The sequence below is a fragment of the Narcine bancroftii genome, chromosome 3 (assembly GCF_036971445.1).
Source record: "Narcine bancroftii isolate sNarBan1 chromosome 3, sNarBan1.hap1, whole genome shotgun sequence".
Lineage (NCBI taxonomy): Eukaryota > Metazoa > Chordata > Chondrichthyes > Torpediniformes > Narcinidae > Narcine > Narcine bancroftii.
In genome coordinates, this window is record NC_091471.1 from 26,035,306 (window position 1) to 26,054,240 (window position 18,935).

Below are 18,935 nucleotides of genomic sequence, written 5' to 3' on the forward strand. Positions count from 1 at the left end.
GTGTCGAGGGATCTGTCTGGGACCTTTCCTCTTTATGATTTATATAAATGACCCAAATGAGGAAGTAGAAGGATGGGTTAATAAGTTTGTGTTTGTGGATAACCTGGTGTTATGTTTAGTTTGGAGGGTTGCCAGAGGTTATAAAGGGATATTGATAGAATGCAGAGCTCAGCTGAGAAGTGGCAGATGGACTTTAACCCAGAAAGATGTGAAGTGGTTCATTTGGTGGGCCAGATTTTAAGGCAGAATACAACTGTAATAGGAAGACTTAAGTCATGTGTGTTGATTTTCATTAAAAATGGGATTGAGACTTTAGACCCCATAGAACCATAGAATGCTACAGCACAGAAAAAAGGCCATTCATCCCTTCTAGTCTATGCTAGACCCTTTGACCTGCTCTCATTTCATAGTCCTCTAGACGTCTCCCATCTCATGATGGATTACATAGAACCCCACTAAATCATTGTATTCATTTGTGGTCACCTCACTACAGGAAGGATGTGGCTGCCACAGAGAGGGTGCAGAGGAGATTTACAAGGATCTGCTGGATCGGAAGGCATTCCTTCTGATGATAGGTTGAATAAACTTGGTCTTTTCTCCTTGGAATGATGATGAGAGTGACATTGATCGTGTGAATGGTCAGAGGCTTTTCCCCAGGGTGAAATGGCTAACACGAGGGGGCGTACTTTCAAGGTGCTTAGGAGTAAGTACAGGGGGGACTCAGAGAGTGGTGGGTTCATGGAATAGGCTGCCGACAACAATGGTGGAGGCAGGTACAATAGGATCTTTTAAGACACTTTTTGTTAGATACTTGGAATTAAGAAAAATGGAGGGTTATGGGCAATTGTTAGAATGGTTATTAGGTCAGTACAACATTGTGGGCTGAAGACCCTGTACTTTGCCGTAGATTTCTGTTTTATATATTGACATTATTTTATATTTGAGCCAAAAATTCTAAAACTCTTCTACAACCACTTCCAGGAAGTAACTTCAGCATTTCTTTGTTGCAAGATCTTCACCAGCTTCTAAGGGAAACTCATAATGGGAAAATAAATGCCACTCTTCTTCATGTTAATGTCCCAAAACAAACCACTGCAGGAACAAAGGAAGATAAACTGGACTTTTCTATTCAGTGAGGTTATGGGTGATTACTGACCCTGCTCCAGCTGCTCATATCCTTGAACACTTTGAGTTGATTAAAAAAAACCTATCCAACTCAGAATTAAGAGTTTCAAATTTCATACCTATGGGTTCACAACCTCACACAAACTTTTGGACTATCATGTTTTATAGATTGCACAAGCCTTGAAGCAAAAGAGAAATAAAAGAACAAACAGTTATATCCTATTGTGGTGACATATCAACTTTTTCATTGTGAGCTCCACTTTCTCTCTGCAATCATTTGGCCAACAAGTTGTTGTTATTCAGTGCCTGATGTCCCTCTGACAGCCAAGTCTGAGTTGCAGATCATTTTATTCTCAAAGGGAATGCATTATTAGCTGTAATTCTCAATCTCAAAGGAGTATGAGTCTTACCCATAGCCATTGTGAACAAATGGAAAGGATTTAGAATTACATGGATTTGATTTAGTTAGAACTAAAGAATATCTCATGGAGGAAGAAGGCAGGTGAGGGAGGAGGGAGAAGAGGAATAGAGCAGCCACACAATATGAAATATTGCTGTTTAAGGATGGAAGAAAGTAGCTTTATTACTTTCTTGAGAGATGACGATCACATTTTCTGTTTATTCCCCATAATCTCTCTTCAATCTATCATACACTATGAAAATAATAAAATATTATGCCACTCCCAAAAGTTTAAGAATTGATCTTCTCTTCTTGCCTTCAATAGTTATTCTCTTATTCTGAAAATAAGTCTTTCTAGTTCTACATTTCCCAATGAGAGGAAACATTCTTTCATCAGCTATCTTGTCAATCCCCTTCAGAACCTTATACATTTTAATAAGAAAATCTCATCCTTTGCAAGAAGAAATAATTCCTACTAGAGTTGAGGGAGACACAGATTAAAGACTGATCTCATTGAATGAAAGATTAAGATATTGATTAACTTAAAAGTAAAAATTATGTTCAAATATGAACCAGTGTGGCGTAATCAAAAGTACATGTTCAAGAATTAGGCAAGAAAATATCCCATAGATAAGGAGAAGAAAACCCCACCAAACAAGCAACACTGGCTGAAACTAGCCATTTTTAACAACTGTACTGAAATAAGATTTCATGATTCAATATTACAAAGCTTCTTGGATCTTAAATAATAGACAATTGATTAGTAGATGATAAGCAAATAACTAAAGCAATCATAAGATCTTTTATCTTCAGGGTCGAATCAAGTGTCAGTCCATCAAACTTGATATGCAATTTCCTCAAGATGTAACAGCAGTTGAGTGAATTATTACCATACCAAAGTTATCCTTTGGAGGGCATTCTGAATTAAAAACTGATCTTCAACATTAGCTACAACTTTCTGAACACTCAATGAAATCCATTAACTATATGACGGAACATAGGAACATAGGAAGTAGGAACAGGAGTAGGCCAAAAATGGCCCATCGAGCCTGCTCCACCATTCAATACGATCAAGGCTGATCTAATTTATGACCTACCTCCACCTACCTGCCTTCTCCCCATATCCCCTAATTCATCTATCATGTAAAAATTTATCTAACTGAATTTTAAATATGTTTAATGAGGCAGTCTCAACCACTTCCCTGGTTAGAGAATTCCAAACATTCACTACTCTCTGGGAAAAACTATTTTTCCTCATCTCTGTCCTAAATCTACTCCCACGAATCTTGAGACTGTGTCCTCTCGTTTTAGTTTCCCCGGCCAGCTCAAAAAACCTTCCTACATCTATCCTATCCATACCCTTCTTAAAGAGTGGCGTGACATTTGCTGTCTTCCAGTCTGCCGGGGCCTGCCCAGAATATAAGGAATTTTGGTATATGATCACCAATGCATCAACTATAACTTCTGCCATTTCCTTCAGAACCCTTGGATGCATATCATCAGGACCAGGTGATTCGTCTGGCTTTAGTCCCATTAGTTTCTCCATCACTACTTTCTTAGTAACAACTATTTTATCAAGGCCCTCCCCAACATTCGCATCCTTAACTCCGCACTTGGGCATGCTGGACGTGTCTTCCACCATGAAGACTGACACAAAATATTTGTTCAATGCCTCGGCCATTTCCTCATTTTTTGCTACTAGTTTTCCTTTCTCATCCTCCAAGGGTCCTATGTTAACTCTGGCCACCCTCTTCTGTTTTGTATATTTATAAAATTTTTTGCTTTCTGTTTTTATAATTTGTGCCAATTTACTTTCATAATCCTTTTTCCTCATTTCTTATTACCCACTTTGTAACCCCTTGTTGTCTCTTAAAGTTATCCCAATCTTCCAGTTTCCCACTGCTCTTTGCAGCTTTGTACACCTGTGCCTTCAATTTTATACTCTCCTTTATTTCCTTTGTTAACCACGGTTGATTTTTCCCTCCCTTGCTGCCCTTTTTCCTGACCGGAATATATTTTTGTTGAGCATTTCAAAATATTTCTTTGAAAATCTTCCACTGTTCCTCAACTGTTTCATCAATTAGCCTGTGCTCCAAGTCCACTCTGCCCAATTCCTCCCTCATCCTAATATATTATTTTAGATCTAACTATTTCCCCTTCGATCTGATTGAGAAATTCAATCATACTATGATCGCTATTTCCCAGATGGTCTCTGACTATAACATCATTTACTCTACCTATCTCATTGCACAACACTAGATCCAGGAGAGCATTTTCTCTTGTTGGTTCCTTAACATGCTGCCCAAGAAAGCTATCGCGGATGCATTCTATGAAGTCCTCTTCCAGACTCCCACGACCAACTTGATTTTCCCAATCTATGTGGAAGTTAAAGTCCCCCATGACTACTGCCGTATTATTATTACATGCCTCACTTATCTCTCTATTTATTTCCTGTGCCACTAAGCTATTGTTATTTGGTGGGCGATAGATAACACCCACCAATAATTTTTTCCCTTTGTTATTCTCTACCCAAATGGACTCAACATTATGCTCTTTAGATCTTATATCATCCCTCACTATTGCCTGGAGCTCATCTTTGATTAAGAGTGCAACTCCACCTCCCTTACCAATCTGTCTATCTCTTTGCACCATCTGATACCCTTGGAAGTTTAATTCCCATTTAGGGTCACCTTGTAGCCATATTTCCGTGATGGCTACCAAATCATAGGCATGGGTACCGATTTGCGCCTGAAGTTCACTTTTTTCTTTGGCTTGGCTTCGCGGACGAAGATTTATGGAGGGGGTAAAAAGTCCACGTCAGCTGTTCACTAACCTTATTTCTAATACTGCGGGCATTCAGATAAAGTGCCCTAATGCTCCTTGTCCTTTTAATATCTAGTGACTTCTGTAACCTTTTCTTTTGATTTTTCTGCCCACTATTTTTCTTTGTAATTTTCTTAATACTATCATTGACCCGAAAACTCACTGCACCATCTGATTTTTTACTTTCTCCTCCCAACATTACTTTTCCTATTTTACTTTTCCTGGCCATTACTTTATCTTCCCTACCCTTTTCCCTATCACTCTGGTTCCCATACCCCTGCCAAATTAGTTTAAACCTTGCCCCACTGCTGTACCAAACATACTTGCCAAAATGTTGGCACCTTTTGGATTTAGGTGCAACCCGTCCCTCTTGTAAAGATCATGCCTTCCCCAAAAGAGATCCCAATGATCCTAGAAGCCAAATCCTTGCCTTGTACACCAGCACCTCAGCCACGCGTTCATTTTCCTTATCCTTACATTCTTTTCATCACTGGCATTTGGAACAGGTAGATATATTGTAATAATCAAAAACGGTCTACTTACATCATAAGCTAGATGCCCATGTGATCAGTAATGATTCAGTAGACAAAGCAGAAACATACAAAATTAATTTTTTCTAACCTCATGGAATATCAGTTTCCCCCATCATGCATTAAGATTTACCAGTAGCTTCCACCAATATTGTTAATACAATCAGGGCAGGATTGCTCAGAATCAAGCACAAAAGATCAGTTAGTTTCAAATAAAATTATTAGATACTGGTTAAATGTTACAATATAGATCTTGTACTTTATCAAAGTTTTATCAAAGTTTTTCTTTAGTTCCCGATCAGATTTTTTTTGCTGATGGTCTGTACAACATATAATATCTTACTTAAACCATGTTCCACGTTGCAGGACTGAACATATCCCCATAAACAGTAAAAATTCCTGTTATCTGGAATTCAAGCAACCGGCAACCTCAAGCAACTAGAATAAAATAGTAAAAATTATGGGGTTAAAATTGGTGTGCCTGGCCATTATCCATTCACGCAAACGTGCAGTGGAAAACTCACTGATATGGCATCTACCAATCCCTGAAGGTGCTGATTACCAGGGGTTTTACTGTATCAGAATAATACTATGAAAGGGCAGAACCATCAAAGCCTATGTTAGCACTCATCAAATTGGAGTATGGATTCCCTCCATCTAGGAGGTAGAGTGGACATAATCTAAACCATGTGTCTACTCCAGGAGTAATGCAGGGAGAAACATCAACCATTATATTCCATTGATCTCATACAAACCTTTGACACAATCAAATATACTTTCCAATAAATATGTGAAAAAATACAGATGACCTTTGCCAAATTGTTTCTGATTACAGCTCAGCTTTCAACACCATCATCCCTCAATACTGGCCAGAAAACTCCAAAATTTGGGCCTCTGCACCACCCTTTGCAACTGGATTCTTGATTTTCCTCATCATAAGACCACAGTCAGGGTGAATCGGTAACTAGCATTACAGGTGCACCTCAATCACGCCTGCTTAGCCTATTGCTCTACTCTCTCTATACTCATGACTGCACGGCAAGGCACAATTCAAATGCCACCTACAAATTTGCCGATGACAGCACGGAAGGCAGAATTACAGGCGGCAATGAGTAATCGTACAGAAGTGAGATAGATCAGCTCGTTGACTGGTGTCACAACAACCACCTTGAACTCAATATTAGCAAAACCAAGATGAAATTGTGGACCAGGAGGAAATCAGGACACAAACCAGTCCTCATCGACAGGTCAGCAGTGGAGTGGGTCGAGAACTTGAAATTCCTGGGTGTCACATCTCTAAGGATCTAGCCAGGCGCCTTCATATCAATGTAATCATGAAGAAGGCTCACCAGCAGCAAAACTTTATTATGAGTATGTTACCAAAGACTCTTGTAAATTTCTACAAGTGTACGGTAGAGAGCATTCTGACTAGTTGCATATCTGTATGGAGATGCCAATACATAGGACAGGAGGAGGCCACAAAGAGTTGGGCATTATTTCTCACTCCATTAAGGACATCTACAAGAGACGATATCTAATGAAAGCAGCCTCTATTATCAAGGACCATCACCACCCAGGCCACACCCTCTTCCTGCTGCTGCAATCAGAGAGGAGATGCAGGAGCTTGAAGGTAAACACCCAATAGTTCAAAAACAGCTTCTTTCCCTCTGCCATCAGATTTCTGAATGGATAATGAATCACAGACACTACCCCATTTCTTTGTGCACTAATTTATTATTTGTTGTTTAAATGTTATTTTTTGCACCTGTAATGCTGCCACAAAACAACAAATTTCATAACACATGTTCATGACATAAATTCTGATTCAGTTTAACCCCCAATCCACTCCTCAGCTGAGCAGTTATCATAGCGATTAGTTCAACTATATTAAAGTACCAGCAAACCTGGTTTGAATCTGACACGGTCTGTAAGGAATTTATACATTCTCCCCATGTCTGCATGGGTTTCCTCCAGTGCTCCTCTTTCCTCCCACTCTTCAAATCATGTAGGGATTAGAGGCTAATTGATGTTTTTGGGAGGTACAGGCTCATGGGCTAGAAGGGCCTGTTACCATGCTGTATAGAACTATAGAATGTTACAGCACAAAAACAGGCCCATTTGGCCCTCCTAGTCTGTGCTGAACCTTTATTTTTTTGCCTAGTCCCACTGACCTGCACCTAGTCCATAGCCCTCCGTACCTCTCCCATCGATGTACCTGGGCAAATTCTTCTTAAATGTTAAAATTGAGCCTACATTCACCACATTTAAAAATTTGACTTTTGATAAAGGTCCTATCTTCTAAAATGTCCTCAGTTCAAAATGTTCACAAGGTACTGGCAAAGCTGTCTCTGAAAAATCTTCCAAATTCACCATCATTAACTGCTGCTTCTCCTGGGTAAACATCCCCAGCAACAAGACCCTCGTCCCGATGAAATGCTTCAGGTCAAAACGCCAACTCTTCTTTTTCTCTTTCTCATGCTGCTTGACCCCTGAATTCCTCCAGCAGATTATGTTTGGATTAAAATAATTGATGGGTGTACCTTCAAGCTATTTTGGTCAACAATTTATCTAAAAAGCATTTAACTTCAATGAATGTCAAACATGCAAAATAAGGCTATGTTTTACCCTAAATGGGTAGGAAGATCTTTACTATGCCATTGGTCCTCTGTGATTAGTAAGGGATTACTTAAGTATGTGAATGGTAAGAAAAAAGTTGAAAACCACTGCTCAAGTACAATGAAAAGCTAATAGGACTTTTAAGAAATATAATTTTAAGGTATACTTTTGAACAAAGAATAAGCTGTTCTACATTATGAGTACAAAATAAAAGATTTTAACAGCATCAGGGTGGCACAGTTAGTGTAGCAGTGAGAGCAGCGCTAATACAGCAGCAGGTTGGAATCTGGCATTGTCTGTAAGGAGTTTGTATATTCTGTCTTTGTCTGTGTGGGTTCCTCCAGGTGCACCGGTTTCCTCCCACTGTTCAAAATGTATGGGGATTGTAGGTTAATTGGTGTAAATGGGCAGCACGGGCTCATGGGCCAGAAGGAGTTGTTACTGTACTGTATGTCTAAATTTAAATTTAAAATGTAATACAACTTTCTAAAGATCTCACAATGTGTTGCAGCCAATTTAATTTTTAAGCGTCATTGTTGTACAGCAGGAAATGTTGTGACAAATTTGCGAAGAGAAGTTCCACCTTGAATTGAGGATTAATCGTGTGGTGATATGAGTGGTGTTGCTGGTTCAGCAGCTTAAGTAACTGGAAGAAAGGTCTTTCATTTTTTGAAATGATCTTTTATGTGCACCAGAGAGGAAGCAGACAAGGTCTCACTTAAACATCTCATTAACACATCACAGGCAGTGAGGCAAGCTCTCCATACTGCAACAAAGTGAAAGTCCAGATGATACGCTTTATCTGCCTGGAATAAGGTTTTAATAATTCTTGCAATTAAGCAGTATCTTAGGCAATTTAAAGATATTCATTAAAATGTAACCAAATCCATTAACTAATTTCCATCAAGATTTTACTGCAATACATTATTTCTCATATTGGGATGTTAGGGCATTCGAGTGCTTGGAAGCAGTTGCTGATCTATGTATTATAACCACGGTGCACAAAGCACCAAGCACCACCTACTCAAAATCATACCACTTAATGGCAGTTGCAAAACAGTGGGTAATGTCCGCCTCCACTAACAGACACTCAAGAACAACAATCATTACACATAAAATGTACTTTACCATATTTTACTGGAGTAATACATTTTGATACTAAGAAACAGTGCTGAACATGATGTCTACTCAAATTAAAACTTTGCTGCTTGCACTTGATAGATATCCCCTTCATATTCATGTGTCTATCTAGAAGCCTCTTAAAAGCTACTACAGTAGAAGTCCGAACTTGGGGATTGGGTCAGTCCTGATTTTCAGATTTATGAACATTTACGCCCTAAATTATGATGATGAAGTCTTTATGAAGGGTATCTTTTTAAAAACCGCATGGGGAAGACAAAATATATTGATTGGAGGAGATTTCAATTCTTGTTTCGATCCAACATTGGACAAATCAAGCAAAAACAATATGAACAAAGATAAAAATGACATTATAATTTATGAATGTTTTTAATTTAATTATATGTGTGTGTGTGTGTGTGTGTGTGTGTGTGTGTGTGTGTGTGTGTAGGCACCTCAATCCCTTAGACGGAGACTGTTCGTTCTATTCAAGGGTACATGATTCACATACAAGGATTGACCTATGTCTGCCCAGTTTCAAAGTAAAATGGTAAAAATGGAGGCTTTGCCAAGACTTATCAGACCACTCACTGTTAACGTTAACTATTCCAATAATGAAAAAGCAAGAAAGTATGTATAGATGATGCCTTAATGCTACATTATTAAAGAGGAAAGATTTTTGTTATTTTATTAAGAGAGAGATAGAAATATTTTGTGAAAACAATCTTCCTTCCACTGACAACAATTTTCTAATATGGATACTGTAGTGGCTCACCGAAGACTTAATCGAACCAACTTAGGAGGTTCCGAGTGATGTCATGATGTCACAATGCGATGACGTCATTTGGAATGCACGGGGTTTTAAAAAGCTGCACGTGACTGTTTGAGTAAACGTCTTAATCTGAACTTCAACTCGACTATGTCTGACCATTTCCTCATTCTTCATTTCGCACTATGACCCAGTTACTACATTGGTGACCCTAACGGGCCCAAATAGATTTTGGACTCAACATGGACAATGCAGTGGTTTCGCCCGAACTGCCTGTCTTTTGGACCACTCAACCTGAAGTTTGGTTCATGAAGGCTGAAGTGCCGTTCCACATTCACAAGATAGAAATGGACGCAACTAAGTACTATCATGTGGTAAGTGCCACCAGCTCTCAGCAAGTACGAAGCCCTAAAAGCCCTCCGTCAAAATTTATGGACTCTCATGATGCAAACGAGATGCACGGCTTCTCCATATCGATGGCCTGGGGGACCGTGCCCATTCACGTTGGCACTGGAAGATGTCCATAGGCCTTGCTTGGTCTTCGAGCAGTTGTTTTTAGAACATATGCCAGAAGACATCCACCTCATGTTGGCTGATGAAGGCTTTGATAATCCTCAAACAGTGGCTGCCTGTGTAGACATTCTGTGGCGCGTGAAACAGCAAGGCACAAGGCCCACAGAAATTAGTGCTGCATAACCTCTGACAGAGGCCCACAGTTTACATCTACACTCTGGGACATTTTGTTGCGACTCCTGGAAATGCTGCTCCACCATCTGACAGCCTACCACCCACAGTCGAATGGCCTGGTGGAGCGGTTCTATAGGCACATGAAGGCAGCACTGATGGCCCACCTCCAGGGACCTGATTGGGTGGATGAGCTTCCAAAGATCCTCCTGGGAATAAGAACAGCACCCAAGGAGGATCTCAACTCCTCATTGGCTGAGTTGGTTTATGGAGCCCTGCTCATTGTACCTGGGGAGTCGTGCCCACAGCACGTGGATAGAAGGTCCCACCAACTGATGTCTTTGGCAGACTGTGGGAGCGACTTGGAAAATTGGTCCAAGTTCCCACATCAAGGTATGGAATAATGATACCCTTCATCCCAAAGGAACTCCGGGACTCTGAGTTTGTGTTTGTGCATAGAGGTGCACACAGACCACCCTTTCAGAGGCTGTATGAGGACCCCTTCTGTAAAGGTGAAAACCTTGTGTTTTAATTCTTAGTTAATTTTGTGCCTGTCTCTTTAAGAGAACTATTGTTTGTAGGGTTACCAGAGTGACTATAATGTAATATGTCATAATATCCACCATTTTTTCTACAAGATGTGAAGGAAGCATGAGCACGAGAAATTTTTCTTTATATACCATTTTTTCTCTTTAAATTTTGTACCTTTATATACCTTTTGTATCTTTATATATCTTTTTATTTTTATAGCAATCTTTAGCTATTGCTTTTGTTATGACAACTTTTAAGTAATTAGACTATCTTCATACAGCAAATGCTTTGTTATTCACCATTATGAAAGTCTTGTGGCGAAGCTATGCAAAATATTATTTATTCTATCAACAAATTAAAATGACATAAAGTAACAGCAACAGAGGTTGATTTATTGGATTAAAGAGAACTAAATTTGGGACATTGCAGCTCACTCTTTGGAGATGATACTTTGAAATCAGGATATATTAAAATAAGGAAAGTGTTGTCTATACCTTCAGAGTGCTACGAAACAATCAAACAACTTGTGTACTGGACATTGGGGGAGCATCCAGAGACACTTATGATTGACTGACTAAAGCCCACTCATCTCGACCTTGATCGACCCTTGCCACGACCCCCGATGCGAAGGCAAGGACAACCGCCTAAGAACAGTGGACAGTAATGGCACCAGTGGTTTAACCTCCTATCACCAGTTCTGGGGGTGGGGGGAGTCACGTAGCAGCTCACCAGAGGCTAATCGAACGGGCTCAGGAGATTCCGAATGGCATCATGACATCACAATGCGATGACGTCATTTGGAACGCATGGGGTTTTAAAAAGCTGCGTGTGACTGCTTGAGTAAATGACTCTTATTGAACTTCGCCTCAGCTACGTCTGATCGTTTTCTCGTTCTTCATTTCGCACTGTGACACAACTGCTACAATACGCTTAAAGCTTATTAGAGGAGACAAATAGGTGAGAGAATTATAAAGTTTAGGAAAGGATATAACAAAATTAGAAAAGGAATATCAGATATCAGGAACACAAAAAATATAGAATATTAGAGAACAAAAGTTGCAATTTAATACACTACAAACATATAGAACAGAAAAAAATGATATTAAAAACTAAACAAAAATATTATGAACTAGGAAAATGGGCAGGTTAAAGCAGAGGAGTTAACCAGAATGATAAGTGCAATGGAAACAGAAACTGATACTATTACAAACAATCAAACAGAACTAAATATGTTTAAATAATACTTTATGAAACTATATAAATCATACTTAGTAGAAAATGAAAATGAGATGGAAGAATTTTTAACAAATGTTGAATTTCCTAAACTAGAAGAGAAGAAAAAGAGGACTCAGGTGCATCTTTTACAAGGGAAGAAATAGAGAAAGCTCTGAGTACTTTAAAAGCTAATAAGTCCCCGGGGAAAGATGGGTTCTCCATGAGTTCTATAGACAATTTAAAGATTTATTGATGCCTCCTTTCGTGGATGTGTTAGTCCAGGCAGTGGAGAACCAAACCCTCCTGGAAAAACTTTCAACTGGTATAATTATAGTGCTACCAAAGAAAGATAGAGACCCATTAAAAACTTCATCATACAGACCAATATCGCTTCCGAATACAGAGTATAAAATTATAGTAAAGGCATTAGCCAACAGACTGGATGAGTATTTACCAAAATTAACACATCCAGATCAGGTGGGATTTGTTAAAGGAAGACGTTCTTCAAATAGTCAATATTATCAAATATTATTCAATATAATATATATATGGCAAAATCAAGGTTGAATCCAAACATAAGTATTTCTTTAGATTCAGAAAAGGCATTCAACTGACTAGAATGGTCTTTTGTAGCCCTGCTAAAAGCAGAGCTGCAGAAATAAATGCCATCAACACCAAGCAAGTAAACCAGTAACTGCCGTTTATTCAAAACACGCACGTTCCTTTTTAGGGGAGGCAACAGGCTCACGGGAGTGATGTCATAATGCTGCTGTGAGGCCTGGCTGTTCCTCTGGCAATGCGCTCCTGCAGCCTGGAACTTCTGCGCGGTGGGGGAGGGAAAGCCCTTGTGCCTTGCCGCGCTGGCTGTTCGCTCCAGCAATTCAGCCTGTCGTGTGCAGGGTTGACCTGCTATACTTACTTATATAAAATGTTGGGAAAATTTGGTGTCGGCAGAAAATTCATAAATTGGATAAAAACTCTTTTATCATAAGCCACAAGCTAAAATTATAACTAATAACCAAATGACATCTATTTTTCCCTCCAGTAGATCAGTTGACAGAGGTATATTAAGGGCTTCAAAGTTGGACAGGAAGAACATAAAATTAATTTATTTGCTGATGATGTGCTGTTATATATCTCTGACCCGGCTGAATCACTGATAAGATAACGAACATTATTAGAAGAATATGGAAGAATATCAGAATATAAAATAAATATGTGTAGCGTCTGCTGTGGCAGCACTACCAAATAATGAGATGTCCATACAAGGTGAGTGTACAACACAGAATGGCTTTACTCATTTGAATTCTCCACATGTGTTTGCTGGTCTACCCACTTCCAGTAACGTACCCCCAACTTCCGGAAGTGGCATCAACGCGTCGCGGTGTCGCTCTCCGGCCGGCTGGCTGCTACACAGAAATAAAGGGCTCCTTCATGGCAGTGAAGGGAAGTCCATCCCATCTTGGACTGGCCGCGTGTTGCAGCGATTTGGCCTATTTGCTCACGCAATTGCTCGGCCCGCTACACCACCCGACCCTCCACCCTGCCCCCCCCCCCCCCCCCCCCCAGAATCACCGCTGCTCTGTGAGCAGTCTGACTTACAGTCTCTGGGCGGTCTACCTCTGTGCTTGACATGGGGGTCTGGGGCCAGCAGGTCAGAGTCCAGGTGTGCTACTTTGAGGCGGTCGACTGTGAATCCGTCCTGTCGGCCACCAAAATCCAATGTGAACACCACGCCGTCTCTCTGCTGTACCTTGAAGGAGCCTTCGTACGGGCACTGTAGAGGATCACTTGCTGTCCTCTGCGTATGAAAACGTAGTGTGTGGATTGCAGGTCCACTGGAATGTGGCTGGGTGGCGAGCTGTATCTGGAGACAGTGGCAGGGAGGGGGTGGGTCGTCAACCCACGCTCTCTCAGCCTGTACAGGATGTCTAATGGGCTGGTCTGCGGGTCGGGGGTGTCGAAATGTATGTTCTCTGGGATGGTAAGCGATGTGCCTAAACAATCTCCGCGGATGATGCCGGTAGATTCTCCTTCGGTGCCGTGCAGATTCCGAGCAGTACCCGGGGAGCTCATCCATTCAGTTCGGTTCGGTCAGCCAACGTGGCCTTCAGGTGGCGTTGGAACCGTTCAATCAGTCTGTTTGCTTGGGGGATGGTAGCCCATTGTATGGTGGACCTGGTTGGCGCAGAATTTTGCCAGGTTGGTCCAGAAGGAGGAGGTGAACTGCACCCCTCGGTCTGACATGATGTGGGTCAGGACTCTGAAACATGTGACCTAGGTGGTGAGGAAAGCCCGGGCACACGTCTCTGTGTCACATGCAGCCATGGGTATTGCCTCTGACCAGCGGGTGAATCTGTCGATGGTCATGAGCAGATGCCCTGGCATACTCGGGTTGGGGGGGGTGGAGTGGAGGAACGACGACGATGTCAACATGGACAAGTTGGAACCTGCCTTGTGCTGGCTCAGAAATCTGTAGGGTAACTTTGGTGTACTGGTGCCTTGGCGTGCTGGCACTGTAAGCAGGTTCGACCCCACAGGGTAACATCTCGGCGGAGCCCATGTCCAAGAGCAGGCGGACCATGGACCTTATGGAGGGGTGTGAGCCGTGGATCTGGTTGAAAACCTGCAATCGCCAGATCGCGGGTAGCATCAGCCTTGGAGATCCGGTGGAGATGTCACACAGCAGGGCCGGTTCGCCTGGTGGAAGAAATCTCTGACCTCCAGGCTGGTGATGTCCGTCCGGTATGCCTGGACGTCTGCGTCCTCCCTCTGATCCTTGGCAAGCTGGGTGATGTTGAGGCCTCCCAAGGTTGAGGCGCCTGTAGGCCGGGATAGCGCGTTGGCCACTACGATGGTTTGCCGACAACATGGCAGATGTCCGAGGTGAATTCCAATGCTTAGGAGGGGTGTTGTTGTTGTTTTGCCGAACACGTGTCCGAGATCTTGCTGAGCGTGTAGGTCAATGATTCGTAGTCTGTGTAGGCAGTGAACCCTCTCCCCTCTAGCATGTAGCGGAAGTGCCGTATTGCCAGGTGCGAGGGGTTGCCAGTGTTCGTCAACCCATTGCTCTAGCATTGCGCCACCGCTCTGTCTGAAGCGTCCATTGTGAGGGCCAGGGGGGAGGTGGGATCCGGGTGCGCCAGTACTGTGGCCTTCGCCAGTGCTACCTTGGAGGCACAAAAAGCCTCCATGACCTATGGCACCCTTTGCGGCATCTTATTGCCAAGTTTAACGAGGCTGCATGAGGGTGGCCACTTATGGGAAGAAACAGTGGTTGAAGTTGACCATCCTAGAAACTCCTATAGCCCTTTGGTTGTGTTTGGCCTCATGAATTTCTGAATGGCCTCCACCTTGTCGGGTAGTGGTGCGGCAGCTTCTTGGGTGATGTGGTGCCCCAGGAAATCTATTGTTTGCAGGCCAAACTGGCACTTGGTCGGGCTCACTGTGAGCTCAAACTGCTGTAATATGTTGGAAAGGCGGGTGAGGTGCATCCTATGGGTGTTGGTGTCAGTGCTGGCAATGAGGATGTCATCTAGGTAAATGAAAATGAAGTTGAGGTCGACAACATCCATTAGCCACTGGAATGTCTAGGCCGTGTTCTTGAGTCCGAAAGGCATTCTTAGGAATTTAAAGAGGCCAAAAGGTGTGATGATGGCCATCTTTTGGACATCGCTGGGTGTACCGGAATTTAGTGGTACCCACTTCATGAGATCCATCTTGGAGAATACCCTGCAGCCCTGTAGTCTCGTGGCGAAATCCTGGATGCGTGGGATGGAACCATCACCTCATTTAGATGTCAGAAGTCACAGCACAGATGCCAACCGCCAGAGCTCTTCTGTACCATGTGGAGCAGGGACGCTGTTGGAATGGCAGACAATCCCTAACTCCTCCATGGCGGCAAACTTGGCCATGCCTTGTTGGAGCTTGTCTGGCGGGAGGTGCTGGGCTCGTGTGTATCAGGGGCCGGCAGTCTCTATCTGGTGCTCCACACCATTTGGTGGGTTGGAGTCATGGAGGTTCATTGCCAATAGAGCTGGGTATTTGGCCAGTAGGGAGACCTATTCATCTTAATCCAGGACGTGGATTCCCAATGGCAGGAAAGAGCATCTCCGTAGTGTGAGGAGGAAAGACTAGAATGTTGTAGCGTTTACTAACCGGCATCTTGTCATGTCCACCAGCAATTTGTGAGCCCAGAGGAAATCCTCTCCAAGAGTGCCTGTCCCACAACCGTGATGGTGTAATCCCACTGAAAAACAGCATCTGCAACCTGGATGGTGACCAGGAGGGTGCTGCAGCTGGGAATGGAGGACCCGTTGGCTGCTTGCAGGGGAAAGCCTTTGGTGTTGTTTTTCGTCTCAAAGTGCATGGGCAGAATAAGGCTAACCTCCGCACCTGCATCTACAAGGAAATCCCTCTTGGTCCTCTGGTCTCCGAGGTAGAGTAGACCTTTCTGTATGTCAATCACCGAGGCCACAATCAGCAGCTGGCATGCCCATTTCCTGTAGCCGTGTTTGTTCTGGCAGCGGGGTACAAGCATAGGGGTGCACTGCCAGGCGTTCTTTCCCCATTTGCGATGGTAGAAGCAGTACTAGCTGTTCTGCTCTGCTCGCCCTTCATGTTGCCACTGTGTCACAGCTACCGCTGGTGTCTCTGGTCAGATGGATGGAGTGACGGCACCGATTGCATAGACTGGTTGCATGTGGAGGGAACTCTACTGTGGCGTGCGGAAAAGCCTGTCTGCTTCCTTGGCTGCAAGGTGCTGAAATCCATGTCCGAAACATTCCCAAGTAGTTTTGAGAGGAATAGTGCGTCAAACAGGAAAGAGTCTGTATGCCCGTCTGCCAGGGCCACCATCTTGTGTATCAGCTTGAATGGGTTTCTGTCACTCAGGCCCTGCATATTGAGGATTGTAATGGCATGCTTGTGCCAGCTGAGTTCTAGGGTGTCTAGGAGAAAACGTCAGAACTGCTCGTACTTACACTCCATCGATGGGTTTTCTATGAAGAAGCTTACTTTGGCAGCTATGGCGGCATCCAGGGTGCTGACAACATGCCAGAACTTGATGTCCTCTGAAATAATTCCCCTGATGTGGAACTGTGACTCAGCTAGTTGTAGCCAATTACAGGGCTGGCGCCAAGAAAGGCGGGAGATGTACGCCCACCGCGTTGGTCTCGGGTGCTGTGACTGTGGCTTCAGCCGGTTGCTGCATTTTCTGTGATTGATGCTGCTTCCAAAACATTGGAACAGTTGGGGTCACCACTGTAGCATCTGCTGTGGCAGCACTACCAAATAACGAGACATCCTATCAAGGTGAGTGTACAACACAGAGTGGCTTTATTTGTTTGAATTCCCCGCATTTGTTGGCCCACCCACTTTCAATGCCGTATCCCCATCTTCTGGAGGTAATGTCCTCATCACACGGTGTTGCTCTCTGGCTGGCTGGCCACTATGCGGAAGTGAAGGGCTGTTTAGCCCTCACGTGGCACTAGGCATGGGCTACTTCTCGGCAGTGAAGGGAAGGTCACGCCATCTTGGATTGGCCGCGTGTTGCGGCAATTTGGCCCGTTTGTTTGTGCGGTCACTCAGACCACTACATTTGGATAAAAGTGAGATTATGCCATTGCAGAGTTTTGATCATGAAAGATGCCAAAAAAATAGTATATTTAAATGGAAGTTAGATGGAATTAAATACTTAGGAATAATGACAGATAATAATTTACAGAATGTATATAACCTTAATTATACCACTCTATTAGAAAAAATAGAAAAAGATTTATAGAAATGGAAAGATCTGCCAATTACATTAATAGGAAGGGTAAATTGTATAAAAATGAAGGTAATGCCAAGACTACAGTATCTCTTTCAATCGCTGCCTATGGTACTAACTAAAAATTTCTTGAAATTATTACTGAATTATACAAGACAATTCCTATGGAAAAACAAAGTATCAAGAATTGCAATGGAAAAGTAGAAATTGGGAGAACTTAGATTTCCAGATTTTAAGAAGTTTTATCTATTAGCACAAGCAAAGTTTCTATCATCTTTCTTTAATGGAAACATTCCCCCTTCGTGGATTCGAATTGGACTCAATTCAATAGAAGAGGAAACAATGAAGGACTTTGTTTATAAGTGGAATGCCAAGTCAATAACAAAAAATATGGGTAATCCTATTAATACACATGATTAGAATTTGGCAAGAAATAAATTAGTATATTGGGAACAAAGCAGGACACGATTATGTAAAACTGTACGCCTATGAATGTGTATAACAAAATATTGAATTCATGGTATGACAAAGGAATAAGATATGTTGATATAGTTTTTTTTAAATTATTTATTAGTATCATACATACATTTCAAAATAGCTTGCAATATCATAAAACAATAGATACTAAATAATTTTAAAAATCCCCCCAGCCTCCCACCTTCCCTAACCCCTGAAGATAGAAAAAAAGATACAAAAAATAAGAAAGAACACATTCATAATAATATTTATAATTACATTTATAATAATGTAATATATTTCTTGACATAAATACCATATTTTTGAGCAAGGAGTTGGATTAGAAGATCTGGATTAATGTATATCCATAAATCTCATATAAGGCTCCCATATTCAACAAAATTTGTCATAATTATCTCTCATAAGTAATTTCTTCTAATGGGAGACAATGTTTTATTTCATTAAACCATTCTTCTATTTTTACATTACTTTTCATTTTCAATGTTTTATCTACACACTTTCTCGCTACTGCCATTGCTAAACTCCAATAACTCCCTTTATATTTGTCTAGCCCTAACTTAATATCTTTATCATATATATTACCCAACAAAAAGATTCTTGGATCTAATTTAACCTTTACTTTTAATATCTTATCTAGCACAACACAAAATTCTTTCCAAAAATCTTTTATCTTTTCACACAACCATACTGAATGCAAAATATTATCAACCTCTTTTTTACAACTAAAACATTGAATAGAAAAATTTGGGTTTAATTTATTCAACTTATACAGTGTATGATACATTTGATGTAAAAAATTATATTGAACCATTTGATATCTAACATTAATTGTATTAATCACACTGTCTCTACATAATTTTATCCATATTTCTTCTT

The 18,935-nt window shown here is 41.7% G+C and overlaps 1 protein-coding gene across 4 annotated transcripts in view; it reads right to left on the minus strand.

The window, feature by feature from the left end:
- LOC138757023 (DDRGK domain-containing protein 1) overlaps positions 1 to 18,935 on the minus strand; it is a 122,149-nt gene that overhangs the window by 11,011 nt on the left and 92,203 nt on the right. The window lies entirely within an intron of this gene.